At 45.6% G+C, this 12,303-nt stretch overlaps 1 long non-coding RNA gene across 1 annotated transcript; it reads right to left on the reverse strand.

Annotated features, from left to right (window-relative positions):
* Positions 1-7,492: 7,492 nt before the first annotated feature.
* On the reverse strand, positions 7,493-9,138 carry LOC118559869. The gene is made up of 3 exons (XR_004928987.1): positions 8,546-9,138; positions 8,356-8,410; positions 7,493-7,890 (listed from the first exon to the last, which is right to left on the reverse strand). It is a non-coding gene; the product is annotated as an uncharacterized LOC118559869 (long non-coding RNA).
* Between the last annotated feature and the right edge of the window lie 3,165 nt (positions 9,139-12,303).

Below are 12,303 nucleotides of genomic sequence, written 5' to 3' on the forward strand. Positions count from 1 at the left end.
GCCAGGTGGACTCCAGACAAAAAGCCCATCTTAGCCCCGGCACGCTCAGCAACCTTTCAGCTCAAATGAATCCCGTATGGGGCCCACAAGCAGGTGGTTGGCTGGGAGCTGAAGACCCGGCACATTTGTTTTGGTCCAGGCTCCACTCAGGCCACAGATTGTTCTGGATAACGAGAGGAACAAGGAGACGCTGCGATCCCTCAGTGGAGTTTCCCTCCATCCGTCCTGATGGTGGAGCAGAAGGAAGGGGACCATAAGGACCTGCAGGGAGCCACGGCCTCTCCTGTGCTGCACGGGGCGGCAGCCATAAGAGTTTCCACAGCCAGCATCAGTTGGCTGGTAAGCACAAACAGCTTGACACTAAGCTACTAAGAGCCCCGCGGGCAAAAAAACAAAAAAACATTTGTGTTTAATTTTCCCAACTCAGTATGAGAAAATCTTGGTGCCTACAACCAGCTAGTTTAGCTCCTGGCCCTCAGTAACGTAAAGCATGGTTCTAGTTCTGCAAAAAGAACAACATTTGGTTTGATTTTGAGGCCAGAGCATGTTTTCCTTTCTCTTTCTTCTTCACTTTGAACTCCCAGCTGATTGTAACCGTGCGATCTGTGTGCATCAGTGTGATTTTTACTTTTTGCTCCGTTGACTGTAAAATAGTGCCAAACATTCATCTCAGAGAAAAAAGGGTGCTTCTCCCAGATCTCTTAAATGTTAATATTAGCGTTGATGTTCCTTCTCATATCAGGATTAAACAATCCAAACCAGCCTGGACTCCACAGTCATCACCTGACATTTGCGCTCAGCACACCTGAAACTTGTTGGAGAAGAGAGATTTTTTTAATGCTGGAAAATGTCAGTGTATTCTTATCAAAATCACTCAATCCTCCTGCCAACAAACTGTCACGGTGAATGTCAAGCTGTGATTGGGGCCGATGAGCCCCTAAAAAAGATTTAAAGCAGGAAAAACATCAGCAACAGAAAAACAAGCTAAATCTGTTTACTTGGAGCAGAAAAATTGATTATTGATAGAAAATGCAACAGATATCCAGAGCTGCAGCGGACGTCCGTTTTTAGGCAATATTTTATGGAAGAAGCTCCAAAAATGCTGATCCTTTCACTTTTGAGCTGTTCTCAAGACCAAAGAGCCACAATGAGAGATTTATGAATCACATGTTTCATGTATTACGTAAAAGGCAAAGATTGCACATTTTATAAATATTAATTTGCCCTGAGTGTAAAGACGGCAGCGCTGTGTGCTTCTAAAGGCCAAACCCCCAGTGGGTGGAGGCAAATCATCCACTATCACCATCTACCATAGAAAGTACTCCTGGGTCAATGTGAGCTTCTGAGCTTTCTGTGTCTCTGCTCTGTCTTCTCTACCATAGAAAGTACTCCTGGGTCAATGTGAGCTTCTGTGCTTTCTGTGTCTCTGCTCTGTCTTCTCTAAGCCCCAGTGGGTGGAGGCAGATGAGCGTTCACACTGAGCCTGGTTCTGGTTCTGCTGGAGGTTCTCCTCCCTGTTAAAGGGGAGTTTTCCTCTCCACTGTCGCTTCATGCATGCTCAGTATGAGGGATTGCTGCAAAGCCATCAACAATGCAGACGACTGTCCACTGTGGCTCTACGCTCTTTCAGGAGGAGTGAATGCTGCTTGGAGAGACTTGATGCAACCTGCTGGGTTTCCTTAGAGAGGAAACTTTCTCACCAACCTGGAGGACCTGATGGAAGCTGACTTTGTGAAATGGTGTTACATAAATAAACTGAAGTAAACATAATTAATCAACAGGTACCTGACAGAAATACCATGGGGCAGGTAGAGCTGGCTCCGCCTGTGGCCTGAATACATCAGAGATGGAACCAGTGAGGAGCTTAAAGCTTCTGCTTTAATGTTGTTAAAGATGAGAAACAGCAGAATGCTTCTTTGTCCCTCACGTTCTCAGGTGTTTAATGGCTCCCTCTGTTAGGAACTGGAGGTTTTGCTCTCAGAGGTTGAGACAGGACAGCGTGGTTAAAGTCTCTGATTGTTGTATACATGGAGCTTTTTGGGATATCTTGGTCTGATGGTGTAAATGAGGGATGAGCTTTGATGTTTGACTGGCTTCACGTCTTTAGACCATCCACTGCTCTCACCTCATTTAGTTTTAGATTTCCTCATCATCGTCTGGTCTGATGAGTCTGGATTAGAGGACAAATTCTGACGGTGGGGTCAGACAGGGGAACATGATGTTCTGCTTGATGGTGTCCTGCTATGGGGAGCACTTTCTTGGAGAGATGATGACATGGATGTAGAACCTGCAGCAACTGTATGAGGAACGTTTCTGACATCAAGAATGTAGCTTTGCTGTCACTGCGTGTTGCCATAGTGAGGTTCTGGTGAGACAGACGCGGCTCATAATTACTCTCAACACGCAGACATGGTGTTCAATCAATGACATGAAGAATTAAAGCAGTTCTGAGGTCCAACTCGGATTAGCAAGCTGGGTCTAACGTGGACAGTGAGTGTATCCAGCCTCCAGCATTTCACATACATGCAGAGAGGCCTGTTCTGGCTGGTTCTGCTGGACCAGGAGAGACACGGCAGAACCGTTCTACCACCACGGCTGCAGAACATTTACCTGTTGGTGGGTTTGGACCTAGACTGGCAGGATGACAGGCTCAGCCGATCCCACAGCCTGATGCATCGACAGCTTCAGCTCCAGAAAATTAGAGCCGAGCCTCAAATGTTCCTCTGAGGAAAAAACAGCAAACTAAACATCAATTCAATTCAATTTTATTTCTATAGCTCCAATTCACAATGTTAGATGGTAATAGTGGATGATCTGCCTCCCCTGATGATGTCACAGCTAACAGAACACCAGACCAGGTGTACCTTCTATGAAGAGAAAAATGACAGAGAACAAAAAGTTAAAAGCTGAAATAACAACAAACAATGCAGATTGGAGAGCAGTAGGAGAACTCAGCAGAGAGAGAGAAATAGACCCTGATGTCCTCCAGCAGCCTAAGCCTATAGCAGCATAACTATAGAGGTAGCTCAGGGTAACATGAGCCACTCTGACTAGAAGCTTTGTCACAAAGGAAAGTTTTAAGATTAGTCTTAAAAGTAGACGGGGTGTCTGCCTCACGGACCAAAACTGGGAGTTGGTTACACAGGAGAGGAGCCTGATAGCTAAAGGATCTGCCTCCCATTCTACTTTTAGAGACTCTAGGAACCACCAGCAGACCTGCAGTCTGAGAGCGAAGTGCTCTGTTAGGAACATACGGGGTAATCAGAGCTCTGATATATGATGGAGCTTGATTATTAAGGGCTTTATACGTTAGAAGAAGAATTTTAAATTCTTCTTCTGACGTATAAAGCCAGCAGAACACCAGGTAACACTGAAAACTGCTCACAGAACCTGACTTCAAAAGCTGGCCCGTCGTTCTAGGTACCAGGATTCAGTTCCAGGTAACTGTTATTTTATCAGGAGAACTTTAAAACAGTGAGGGAACAAACTTAAATGGGTAGGAATTGGAAGTAATTAAAAGTTTTAGAGAGTTTGGACAGAATGTGTCTTTGACTGACTCTGTTTTGGACCTTTTCTGAAAAAATGTTGGAGGCATTTTGGTTTAGGGACATTTAGAAACCCGTTGAGAGTAGCTTCTCTTGGTCTGGAGATGAGAAAGGGATGTTAGGCTGGTTCTGTTGGCCAAATTTCCACCACATTTTTCCTGCCAATAAAATATGTGATTGATGAGTCTCATCAAGCTGCCATGTCTGAGATGACTAAACCAGAGTGGGAGGAAATATTTTCTGGCCAGAACCTTTGAAATCAGGCAACATTTTCCATTTAAAAGCAGGAAAGTCATGAAAATCACTGCAAGCTTCGTTTATTCTGTGACTGGCCTCTTTGGGCCTAGCCTGGTTCTGAATGGTTCTGGTTATCTAGCCTCCATGGGTACCAAAGCTCAGGCTAAAGTCTGGCATGAGTCCGGATCTTTGATGCCAAAGACACTTTACCTCTTCAGATGTCAGAATGAGGTTAGCAGCTTTTCTCAGCTCCTGTTCTGCTGGTTCTCAGCTACTGGGCCCGGTTCTCCTCTGCTCCGCTTGGTTCTGAACAGACCCGGTCTGGCCAGAAAGTGCTGAGCGCCTCCTGGGGGGCTTTGGCCCACCTCCAGCCCTCAGAGTTGTGCATTACTGCGACGTTACCACTTTAAAGAAGTCTGAGAGAAAAGATAAAAAAGTAAATTAGAACCAAAGATGCTGTAGATCCAGAGAGCAGCTCCTGTATCTTCTCCCTCCTCCCACACAGCGGTCCAAGCAAAGTCACAATTTAACAGCTTTCAGTGTAAAACAAGAGAAAACATCACTAAACCTGATTCAGCTTAAATCCAGCGCCTCCGTCCAGAAAGCTGAAGACTCGTCAGCTTCAGTTTCCTCCAGGCGAGGTTCATGATCAGCAAACAGTTTCATTATAATCAGAGTTAAAGTTTAACTTCCAGTCAGCAGCAGTCTGAGCGCCTAAACGGAGACGGAGTGATCCAGCCGCTGGAGAAAAACCGCCACGGCTGACACGGCGGGCAGAACCGAGCAGAACCGAGCAGAACAGAGCAGAACCGAGCAGAACAGAGCAGAGCAGAGCAGAACCGAGCAGAACCAAGCAGAACCAAGCAGAACAGAGCAGAACCGAGCAGAACAGAGCAGAACCGAGCTGAGCAGAGCAGAACCGAGCAGAACCAAGCAGAACCGAGCTGAGCAGAGCAGAACAGAGCAGAACCGAGCTGAGCAGAGCAGAACCAAGCAGAACAGAGCAGAACCGAGCAGAGCAGAACAGAGCCGAGCAGAACCAAGCTGAGCAGAACAGAACCGGGCAGAACCGAACAGAGCCGAACAGAACAGAACCGAACAGAACCGAACAGAACCGAGCAGAACCAAGCAGAACCGAGCTGAGCAGAGCAGAACCAAGCAGAACCGAGCTGAGCAGAGCAGAACCAAGCAGAACCGAGCAGAACCGAACAGAACCAAGCAGAACCAAACAGAACCGAGCAGAGCAGAACAGAACCGAGCAGAACCGAGCTGAGCAGAGCAGAACAGAGCAGAACCGAGCAGAACCAAGCTGAGCAGAGCAGAACCAAACAGAACCGAGCAGAACAGAACAGAGCCTAACAGAACCAAGCAGAACAGAGCAGAGCCGAGCAGAACCAAGCAGAACCAAACAGAACCGAACAGAACCGAGCAGAGCAGAGCCGAGCAGAACCAAGCAGAACCAAGCAGAACCGAGCAGAGCAGAACAGAACCAAGCAGAACAGAGCAGAACTGAGCAGAACCGAGCAGAACCAAGCAGAACAGAACAGAACCGAGTAGAACCAAGCAGAACCAAACAGAGCCGAACAGAACCGAACAGAACCGAGCAGAACCGAACAGAACCGAGCAGAACCGAGCTGAGCAGAACAGAACCAAGCAGAGCTGAACAGAACCGAGCAGAACCAAGCAGAACCAAGCTGAACAGAACCAAGCAGAACCAAACAGAACCGAACAGAACTAAGCAGAACCAAGCTGAACAGAACCGAACACAACCGAGCAGAACCGAGCAGAACAGAACCTAGCAGAACCAAACAGAACCGAGCAGAACCAAGCAGAACCAAGCTGAACAGAACCAAGCAGAACCAAGCAGAACCGAACAGAACAGAACCAAGCAGAACCAAGCAGAGCCGAACAGAACCGAGCAGAGCAGAGCAGAACCGAGCAGAACCAAGCAGAACCGAGCAGAACAGAACCGAGCAGAACCAAGCAGAACCAAGCTGAACAGAACCGAGCAGAACAGAGCAGAACAGAACCAAACAGAACCGAGCAGAACCAAGCAGAACCTAGCAGAACAGAACCGAGCAGAACAGAACCTAGCAGAATGCAGCTGGTGTGCTGCAGGCCTGAGCAGCTGCTGAGTGACATGAAGGTTTTCTACGTCCTCATTCAACGCGTCAGATTATTGATCTCTGAGGATTCATTCCAGCTTTTTAGAGTAACCTTAAAATGCAGTTAAAATGTAAATACTTTGTTTCTCAGAAGTCAGTTTTAACACAGTTTAAGTCTTTTATTGAATTATGTTGAGATGTGATCTATGTGGAGTAAAACTGATGACAGAGTCCAGATGCTCAGGAAGCTGAATATTTCTGCTTCTTACTCCACCCTGTGATTGCTCAAAGGTTGCTGGTTCCCATCCAGCTGGAGTTTTCCTCCTGCAGCTCAAAATGTTTCCTGTGTGATGGACCGCCATCACGCCATCTGCTGCCAACAGACCGCCGTTCTCCATTAGGAACATACGGGGTAATCAGAGCTCTGATATATGATGGAGCTTGATTATTAAGGGCTTTATACGTTAGAAGGAGAATTTTAAATTCTATTCTTGATTTAACAGGAAGCCAATGAAGGGAAGCTAAAATTGGAGAAATATGATCCCTCTGGTTGATTTTCATCAGAACTCTTGCTGCAGCATTTTGGATCAGCTGAAGGCTTTGAACTGCATTTTGTGGAATTCCTGATAGTAAAGAATTACAATAGTCCAGCCTTGAAGTAACAAATGCATGGACTAGTTTTTCAGCATCACTCCTGGACAGAATGTTTCTAATTTTGGCGATATTCCGGAGGTGAAAAAAGGAAACTCTGGAAACCTGTTTAATATTGGATTTAAATGACATGTCTTGGTCAAAAATAACAACAAGATTTTTTACTTTATTACCAGAGGCCAAGTTAATGCCATCCAGATTAAGTGATTGATTAAGAAGTTTATTTTTTGAGGACTCTGGCCCAAAGATTACAACTTCTGTCTTGTCAGAATTTAAATGCAGGAAATTTAAAGTCATCCAGCTTTTGATGTCATCAAGACATGACTGCAGTCGAAGTAATTGATTGGATTCATCAGGATTTATGGATAAATATAGCTGAGTATCATCAGCATAACAGTGGAAATTAATCCCATGCTGTCTGATAATTTTGCCAATAGGAAGCATATATATAGTAACTGGTAGAGAGTCTGCTGAAAATAATGTTCATTAAAGTAATTTAACAATTAATTTAGTGAAAAGGTTTTTCCTCACTGTGGCTCAGGCTGCGTCTCTTTCTTTAAGCAGAGCTCCATTTTCCAGTGGAGAACCAGGGATTATTTTGTCCCCTCACACTAAATTTATGCTTATTTCTTAGCTTTAGGTCAGGATTAAGCACCAGAAATATATGGTTAATTTTATGGTTAATGTTAAGTTTATCCACAACTGCAGGAATCAGAAGCTCTTGGTTAGGTAAAGGCAGTTGAACCTCGCATTAGATTAAGCTCCATAAAATCATTTATCAGGTTTAGGAACCAGAGACATGTGGTTCTGTTTGAACACCATCACACTTCAGCGAGATTTAACTTGGATTAATTCTTGGTTAAATGTGAACAAAACTCGTCCAGTTTAGTCACTAAAGTCACGAGTTTTTGGCCTCCGGATTTCCCCTCATGGTTCTGGTCTGGACACGGCGGGGGGGGGGGGGGGGGGGTGTTGCTTCCTGACAGTCAGCTCACATGAAACTATTTACATTTGATGTATTTTAGAAAAGCTGCACTTTCAGTCCAACTGGTCACGTTGATTTTGAACTGTACAAATCAAGAGAAAATCCTGCTGTGTGACTTTTATTTTCCCCTGGTGCATCAAAGATGGCGGCCTCCAGCGCGGCGTCCAGCGCGGCGTCCAGCGCGGCGTCCAGCGCGGCCGCTGAATGAAAGGCGTCCATTTTGGTGGAAGCTGCCTGCACTGAGCACGCTCCGCTGCAGCTCTCTGATGAATAGCCTGTGTGTACAGTATCGATCAGCTCGCTGTGAAACTCATGCGGTGGTCTGTCAGTCCAGGGGACGCTGCATTTCATCCAGGGCGGCTTCCTGCTGTAAAATGCTGCTGCACTGAAATCACACATCTGGAATACAGAACCAACTGCTGCTACTGTGATAAAAAGGAATCAATAAAAAGGTCCATGACATCACAAAGTCTGCGCTGTGTCCAACACGTCTTCTTTCATCCCAACACTTGTTCTAATTTCATTTTCTGGGCAAAGTTGAATGTTTCAACATGAACATTCAACAGGTTTGGAACCGATCAATTAACAATAAAACAGTCCAGCCGGGTTAGTCAGATGTTAATTCACTACAAACAGCAGTAATACTGCATCTGTGATCTGAAAACAACAGAACTTTGCAGTGTAACTTCTTATCTCAGTTAACGTGCATTCATTAAAGCATCAACATTTTTTACTTTAAATCAATTATCAACAAGCGGTCTTTGATGTTTTCTAAACTGTGGATGACATTTTCAGGAAAAGGTGGAACCTTAAGAACAGGAGCTTTACACACCAGCTATATTTTAGTCTCATTCTGCTGGTGAAGGGTCCTGGTGTCTTCTGGCAGACTGATGGCCGGTGGAGACGGGAACACAGCAGCCATGTTGTCCAGAACATGAAGATAAACAGAGAAATGATCGTTAATAAAACAGAAAAACGTTTAACTCACCTATGCATTAAAAGTCAGCGAGTACAGACTTCACCTGTTGGAGCCCATTTCTGTTTGGCCGGTCCTGTTTTAGAGTAAAGGTGAGGAAATCAATGATGTACGGCGAGTAGAGGCCAGATCAGCTTCAGCGTCTCATGACCTCTTTGACCCCTGAACTCACCACCAGTCTGGACAGGATGACCCGCCTGGTGCCGGGCCCAGAGGGCGACGTCCTTCACCGTCTCTAAGAGTCCTTCAAACACGGCCAAACTCTCTAAATCCCTAGAAGGAAAAGGCTTTAATGTTCCTGAAGCAAGTCGCTGAAATCGTTTCTTTCACAGTTACTAATCGGTTTTACAGAACTTTAAACACTCGAGATTCCATTTAAAGGTCTACCAAACATGGTGGACACATATTTTCCTGCTCCGCCCCTCATGGTTGGTGTCCTTAGAAACTAGACAGTCGTTCCTTTCTAACAACCTATAGCTGGTCTTTTTCTGATGCTGTCAGATGACATGATTTCCACGCCTAGTGGAGGTTATAAAAGTGGTTTTCAGTTTTATAACCTCTTCACTTTGCGAACCAATCCAGGCAGAGCTGATGATATACAGTGAAAATATCACGATCAAAGTCTCTGTCGCATGCAGAAGGAAAACAGCCTTTATTTCACCAGATTCCCTTTGATGAGGTGAAAAACACATTTGGCTAAATTGAGCTAAAATCACAGGTCCACACGGCACACTGCCCACTAAAACAGGGGTTCCCAAAGTGGGGGTGCGAGACAACATTATTTGATGCTGATGAGCTAAAAAGATTTAGTATGTCTTTAATTGTGAAAGCAATACCAAAGTAGAACTTGAACTGCTCAACTTTCCTCATTTTAACACAAGAGGAAGGCAGTAAATTCTTCTAAAAATACCACTTTATGCACTTTGTGCAACCTAATCTGGCATAAGAGGAAGACCATGGATAGGTGGATTACTGGAGGCTCTTCCTCCCTCACAGCAAGGCTGGAGCTGATTGTGGAGATCCAGAAACCTGCAACACATTCCCCTGTGGTGTTGGCCCCATGCTGACGTAAATCTGACGCGGTCAGGGAGGTCCAAGCGAAGCAAAGCTCAGGGTCTGATGGAGCTGCTGTGGTGGCCATCATCAGGGGAATAAACTGCTGCTAGGCTCAGAACAGGTGGACCCAGAATTCAAGGCAGGCAGACAGAGTCGTTTAAACAGTTTATTAATCTCAGAAACAGCTTTGGTGGCATCAGCGTCTACAGCGGGAACTTCTGCAGGAGGAGACAACAGGTTAGTGACCACGTTTAGCCTAGAGTGCTCAGACAGAAGCGTGTCGGTCTCTAACCTGGTCTTAATGTTCTGGTCCGGGCGTAGAGGTAGACGCTAGCTGGCAGATAGCTAACCCGGTGAGTTCCTGGTGGAGGTCAGAAGACAGGCAGAAGGTCAGAACCATGAAGACGATGATCAGGAGGACGAACCAGAAGCCGATGTCAGGGACGAGATGCGAGGTCAGAGCCGGGTGGTCAGATGTCAGATGAGGTGCCAGAGGAGATCCAGGACGAGGTCTGGATGCAGTTCCAGGTTACGGATCCGGTCGGTACACAAACAGCAGAACTCAGGCAGATAATCAGATCACGCAAAACAGGATCAGAAGTCAGAACAAATAACGCTGGAATAAGTCTCATAAATGCTCGAAATGAACTGGCACTGTTGTCTGGTCTTAGAGCTGGTTATATACTAGTGAGAGCAGGTGGAACAGATCTGATGAGGAATGGGCGGAGCTAAGCAGGTGGAACAGATCTGATGAGGAATGGGTGGAGCTAAGCAGGTGGAACAGATCTGATGAGGAATGGGTGGAGCTAAGCAGGTGGAACAGATCTGATGAGGAATGGGCGGAGCTAAGCAGGTGTGTGACATGAGAGATTAGACCAGGCAACCAACCGAAATCCTGACAGCTGTTGTACAGAGCAGTGCCTTTCAACCACTATTAAAGAAGGAGTTTCCCTGCTTTAATAGACCAGATTCAGATGATTGCAGTTCACTAATGTTGTGCAAACGCCATATGGAATAAAATCAGACTGAGTTGGAGACAACATGAAATGTGAGACTTTACAGGCACCCAGGGACTGGCTGTCACAGCAGGGGGGCTTACAGTGTAAAGACTAGCTGCTCAGGTTCATCAGCCTCTTTTACCAACTGCTTAGGCAGCATCGGAGAACATTCTCAGCTCTCGAGGGTCCTGTGGACCCTGAAGAAGCGAGTTCTACACTGGGGAGACAATCCACCCATGCCGGCTGCATCGGGGCCACAGACTGGCCATGTATGGAGGCAGAATCCAGGCTGACTAAATCCCTGCACTGTTCCAACATCAATGCTTGAACAGCCAGCTGCCATGAAAACAGGCTGTTTATGATGTTTCTAAGCTGTGCAGGAGAACAGCTGACCTGGGAGAGATCCACACCTCTGCAGCCCAGAGATCCACAGGCTGCACCTCCACAGCACTGAGCTTCCTGCAGCCTGAGACCCGCATAAAGGACTGGGAGCTTCCAGCTGTCACCCTGCTGCCGCTGCTTCCAACTGGATGCCCCAAAGTCAACCGAACGGACACGAAAGCCACAGATAGATTTGGCAGAGTTAGGCAGGGAAAGTAAAGTGGTTTACTTAAGCTTGACCAAGCTAACATGCTAGCATTCTGGAAACCAAGTGTTGCTGATGTGGTTTGAGTGTGTTTTTACGGTTATAACAAACCAAATGGCGCTTATAAGTATTCTTAAATTAGCGCTGGATGTTTGCTAGCATAGCACTATTAGCTTCCTGGGTAACATTAGCGCTATGGCCCTAGTAAACGCAACTATGGTTCGTTTTAAACATAATTCTTGTTTTCGTTTCGCTCTGCCATCATTAGATAGTGCTATAAGTTTTATTACAGCATTAATATGGAATATTAATGTTGATTTAATGGTGCTTTGTAACGTTAGGATCAAACTCAAGTTAATGTTGTCGTATTATTAAAAAGAGCGCGCTGAGTCAAACAGTGTCATCGTTCTTTGTTATTTGGAAGCCCATGCTGGAAGTTTGGTGATCTGGAATAAACCATCAGCGTCACCTGGACTACCTGAGCCTGACGCTCTTTTATGATGTCATCACAGGTGGCCATTTGCAGTTTCTAACCATGTGTAACATTAACACCACAGTTCCCCTCTCTAGAATCAATGGCTGGACTACCATTGATTCTACAGAGCTTAGAGGATTATTCTAAGGTCTGTTTCTACCTAGAGCTAGAAAACATTATAAACAGAAATACAAATTTAATCATTCTTGAACTTTTAGAATATTAGCTAACCCCACTCTCGGACCTGTAACATTTACAATTATTTTATTTCCTTTAGCTACAAATTCAGTCTATCTGGTTTCACAACCCGTCTCCCAAACCTGGTTCTAGGAGTAGGTGAAAGTTCAGGACTGCTCTGTTGTAGAGGTTCTTCAGAACTCGGTTGAACTTGTTCTGCAGCAACATCACCTTCTGGTACATCTGGCTCTGTCGAAGGCTCCATGGCAACCAGATGATGACGATTTCGTCTAATGGATCCATGGTTCCTTCCACAATGTATGAGCGTGGAGTAGAATGCTGGTAATCACTGCTCCATGTGTGCCTTGGTCTTTATTCACACACCTTGTCCTGGAGTAAGTTTGCTAAGAACTCTTGTTCTGTGGCGTGAATCACATCTCTCTGCATCTTTTATCCTTCTCTCCTTTTCTTTTTGAGCAACGATCTTACTGTTTGGAAAAACTGGCCTCAGC

This window comes from Fundulus heteroclitus, unplaced genomic scaffold (assembly GCF_011125445.2).
Source record: "Fundulus heteroclitus isolate FHET01 unplaced genomic scaffold, MU-UCD_Fhet_4.1 scaffold_36, whole genome shotgun sequence".
In the NCBI taxonomy this organism is placed as follows: Eukaryota; Metazoa; Chordata; class Actinopteri; order Cyprinodontiformes; family Fundulidae; genus Fundulus; species Fundulus heteroclitus.